The sequence below is a fragment of the Schistocerca americana genome, unplaced genomic scaffold (genome assembly GCF_021461395.2).
Source record: "Schistocerca americana isolate TAMUIC-IGC-003095 unplaced genomic scaffold, iqSchAmer2.1 HiC_scaffold_350, whole genome shotgun sequence".
NCBI lineage: Eukaryota > Metazoa > Arthropoda > Insecta > Orthoptera > Acrididae > Schistocerca > Schistocerca americana.
The window spans coordinates 125,001-130,000 of NW_025726072.1; the positions used below are offsets into that span (position 1 = coordinate 125,001).

At 62.8% G+C, this 5,000-nt stretch overlaps 1 pseudogene; it reads right to left on the bottom strand.

Annotated features, from left to right (window-relative positions):
* The window catches only part of LOC124580735, a 7,966-nt pseudogene that overhangs the window by 2,552 nt on the left and 414 nt on the right, over positions 1–5,000 (bottom strand).

Genomic DNA, 5,000 nt, shown 5'->3' on the forward strand with positions numbered 1-5,000 from the left:
CCTGGGCTACAGGAGCGTGGAAGTAGCCCAGGGGAGTGTCCGCCGGAAGGCGGAACCATCTCCTGACGGCGGCACGGATGGTCACATCTGCCGCTTTCAACGCACCCACTCGGGTGCGGCTGAGGGCCAGCCCATGGTACAGGCCAGGCAGAAGTACGGTGGTGAGGGCGTGGAGGCGCTGTTGCGGCTTGAGCGGAGCTCGGGAGATGACGTCCAGCTGCTCCACCAGGTGGCGTCGTGGGTTGAAAACGCAGCGACCAGCGGTGGAGAATTGCAGTCCCAGGTACCGGAAGGTTTCACCCACACGTAGGGCGGGCACGGTGGCGTTGCCCGCTTTGAAGGTAACGTCGGCGTCGACCTTCACCTTCTTGTCGCGCCCAGACGCGACTAAGGCGAGGGTGAAACACTTCCGGGCGTTGATCTGCAGCCCCAGATGGGCGAGGGCTGCGACGGCTGCGTCGATGAGGGACTGCAATCCCCTCGCGGTCGATGCAAAAAGCAGGACGTCATCTGCGAAGGCCGCAGCGTTAACTCTGCGACCCAGGATCCGAGCTCCGATGTGGGAGGGAAGTTGACTCAAAACATAGTCCACCGCAAAATTGAAAAGGAGGGGGGAGAGGGGGTCACCCTGTCGCACACCCCTAGCCGGCTGCAGGGGCACGCCCACGTCGGCGCCGCCCGCTATCACCGTCGTGCTACCCTCGTAACACCTTTCGACGTACTCAATAAAGCAATCCGGCAGGCCATGAGCCCTCAGCACGGGGCGGAGGGCGGCATGGTCCACCGAATCGAACGCTTTAGAGACGTCGATCGATGCCACAAAAACAGAGCGACAGGAGCGGACTGCGTCGGTGAGAGCAGTGTCCAAGATGAAGGTGTTTTCCAACATCCCATCCCGGGGGATGAATGCCCGCTGACGTTCGTCCACAGCACATGCACGCATCAGGCGTGACGCGAGAACCTTGTGGAAGGTCCGCGCCAACACCGAGCAGACCGTAATGGGGCGAAAGTCAGCGGGGGATGTTGGTGCAGCCGTTTTGGGGAGAAGTGACGTCCGGGCGCGAAGCAGACGCTCGGGGAGGGCGCGGGCCAGGAGGAAGAGGTTCAAGAGTTTCACCAGGACTTCATGCGGCAGGCGCCGCAGCTCCGCTGGAGTCAGGCCGTCCGGCCCGGCTGCCGATCCCCTGGGGGGCAAGGCAGCAGCGACCTCCTCACGTGTGACCGGCCCCCATAGGCACTCAGGAGCGACAGGCTCCGAGTGCGGGAGAAGGCGGTCACGGATGAAGCCGGCGGTGGAGATCGGCTTCTTCGTGAAGAGGTCCGCCCAGAAGTCCAGCAGACCGGGGATGTCGGGTGGCGGCTGCAGCAGGGTGCCGTCCAGCAAGCCGCGCACGCAACGCGCACGCGACCTACGGAAGGCGTCCTGTGTCCGCGCGTATTCCCAGCGGCGCCGCTTGCGCTTCTGCAGCGGCGGGGCGGCAGGCGGCCGCTTGGATGGTTGGCGCGGCCGCTGTGTCCTGGTGATCGACCTCTCCCCCCTGGACCCGACCGACGCAAGGGCATCCGGGAGCATGCCCAGGATGACATCGGGCGGCGTGCCCCGCCCCAGACCAATGACTCGATCCAGGGCAGAGAAACGCTGGGCGGAAGCAGGTAGCCCCGCCAGATGCTCCCAGATGGCGGCGTCAGTCGGCCCCTCCGGCGGCGGCCCGGTGGTGTCGGCCGCGAAGTCCTCGGCTGCGTCGACGGGCGGCGCAGCGGCCTCGCCCGCGTCAGGCAGCGAGCTCGCTGCTCCACGGCGGGACGCCGGCTCTTCACCCCGACCGATCTCAAGTGCCTCCATGAATTGGCGGACAAGCTGCTTGTGGGCAGCTTGCCGCCGTCGGCACTTGATTGCCTCAAGCGTTCGGTCGGGGAACATCCTGGTAAGTTCTTGATTTACAAAGAAGAACCGGGCGTCCCTCTCCAGGAACAGTTCGGCCTCTGCCTTGGCGAGCGACAGGACTTCTTCCTCCGTCCACCTCGCGCGATGCCTCTCCGTCACGATCTCAGCGTTGGCGGCCGCAGGGTGTTGGCGGCGGCGATGGACCCCGAGACCGTTCTTCGTGGTAAAAGTGCGGTGGCACTCACTGCAAGCAAAGGGAGCTACACAAACTATCGCATTTTCGTTACGGCCGGTTGGCCGGATAGGTGCTGGGGTAGCTGGGGTGGCACCTTCAGCGGAAGGGCCACCATCTCTTGTTTCTTGTCGGCTGCCCCCAACTATAAAGGGATAATGCGAGGGGGGGCTGGTAACCCCCCCAAGCCCCTGGTGCGGTCTTCCACTCTGCAAAAATCAGCGGGCCCACGAGAAGGGGAGAAGACCGCAGGAGAGGAGAGGCTAAGAGGGCTAGGCCCATGTATTGCGCATCACTCTCCCTGTAACTATAACCCAAGGAAGGCACCTCGCAGCAGCAGCACGACTACATCAAGACCGCACTTCGAAAAGCCAAGTCCGGATGCAGCCACACCGCCGCCACTTGGCCGCCTTAAGAGAGTCATAGTTACTACTCCCGCCGTTTACCCGCGCTTGCTTGAATTTCTTCACGTTGACATTCAGAGCACTGGGCAGAAATCACATTGCGTCAACACCCGCTAGGGCCATCGCAATGCTTTGTTTTAATTAGACAGTCGGATTCCCCCAGTCCGTGCCAGTTCTGAGTTGATCGTTGAATGGCGGCCGAAGAGAATCCGCGCACCCGCGCGCCCCCGGAGGAGCACGCTAAGGCGGACGCGGCCTCGCAGCAAGGAAGATCCGTGGGAGGCCAAGGCACGGGACCGAGCTCGGATCCTGCACGCAGGTTGAAGCACCGGGGCGCGAACGCCGCGCAGGCGCGCGCATCCTGCACCGCCGGCCAGCACGAGGCCAACCAACGGCGAGAGCAGACCACGCCCGCGCTAAACGCCCGCACTTACCGGCACCCCTACGGCACTCACCTCGCCCAGGCCCGGCACGTTAGCGCTGACCCACTTCCCGACCAAGCCCGACACGCCCCGATCCTCAGAGCCAATCCTTATCCCGAAGTTACGGATCCAATTTGCCGACTTCCCTTACCTACATTATTCTATCGACTAGAGGCTCTTCACCTTGGAGACCTGCTGCGGATATGGGTACGAACCGGCGCGACACCTCCACGTGGCCCTCTCCCGGATTTTCAAGGTCCGAGGGGAAGATCGGGACACCGCCGCAACTGCGGTGCTCTTCGCGTTCCAAACCCTATCTCCCTGCTAGAGGATTCCAGGGAACTCGAACGCTCATGCAGAAAAGAAAACTCTTCCCCGATCTCCCGACGGCGTCTCCGGGTCCTTTTGGGTTACCCCGACGAGCATCTCTAAAAGAGGGGCCCGACTTGTATCGGTTCCGCTGCCGGGTTCCGGAATAGGAACCGGATTCCCTTTCGCCCAACGGGGGCCAGCACAAAGTGCATCATGCTATGACGGCCCCCATCAACATCGGATTTCTCCTAGGGCTTAGGATCGACTGACTCGTGTGCAACGGCTGTTCACACGAAACCCTTCTCCGCGTCAGCCCTCCAGGGCCTCGCTGGAGTATTTGCTACTACCACCAAGATCTGCACCGACGGCGGCTCCAGGCAGGCTCACGCCCAGACCCTTCTGCGCCCACCGCCGCGACCCTCCTACTCGTCAGGGCTTCGCGGCCGGCCGCAAGGACCGGCCATGACTGCCAGACTGACGGCCGAGTATAGGCACGACGCTTCAGCGCCATCCATTTTCAGGGCTAGTTGCTTCGGCAGGTGAGTTGTTACACACTCCTTAGCGGATTCCGACTTCCATGGCCACCGTCCTGCTGTCTTAAGCAACCAACGCCTTTCATGGTTTCCCATGAGCGTCGATTCGGGCGCCTTAACTCGGCGTTTGGTTCATCCCACAGCGCCAGTTCTGCTTACCAAAAGTGGCCCACTTGGCACTCCGATCCGAGTCGTTTGCTCGCGGCTTCAGCATATCAAGCAAGCCGGAGATCTCACCCATTTAAAGTTTGAGAATAGGTTGAGGTCGTTTCGGCCCCAAGGCCTCTAATCATTCGCTTTACCGGATGAGACTCGTACGAGCACCAGCTATCCTGAGGGAAACTTCGGAGGGAACCAGCTACTAGATGGTTCGATTAGTCTTTCGCCCCTATACCCAGCTCCGACGATCGATTTGCACGTCAGAATCGCTACGGACCTCCATCAGGGTTTCCCCTGACTTCGTCCTGGCCAGGCATAGTTCACCATCTTTCGGGTCCCAACGTGTACGCTCTAGGTGCGCCTCACCTCGCAATGAGGACGAGACGCCCCGGGAGTGCGGAGGCCGCCGCCCCGTGAAGGGCGGGGAAGCCCCATCCTCCCTCGGCCCGCGCAAGGCGAGACCTTCACTTTCATTACGCCTTTAGGTTTCGTACAGCCCAATGACTCGCGCACATGTTAGACTCCTTGGTCCGTGTTTCAAGACGGGTCGTGAAATTGTCCAAAGCTGAAGCGCCGCTGACGGGAGCGATTATTCCGCCCGAGAGCATCCCGAGCCAACAGCGGCGCGGGTCCGGGGCCGGGCCAGGTAGGTCCGTCATCCGGGAAGAACCGCGCGCGCTTGCCGGGAGCCCGAGCGCCCAAAGGGGCGAATCGACTCCTCCAGATATACCGCCGGGCAGCCAGCCAGGACACCGGGGCTCTGCCCAACAGACGCGAACCGAGGCCCGCGGAAGGACAGGCTGCGCACCCGGGCCGTAGGCCGGCACCCAGCGGGTCGCGACGTCCTACTAGGGGAGAAGTGCGGCCCACCGCACACCGGAACGGCCCCACCCCGCGGCGAGTGGAAAGGCAACCGGACACGACCCCGCCGCGGATTGCTCCGCGCGGGCGGCCGGCCCCATCTGCCGAGGGCGGAGGCCAGTGGCCGGATGGGCGTGAATCTCACCCGTTCGACCTTTCGGACTTCTCACGTTTACCCCAGAACGGTTTCAC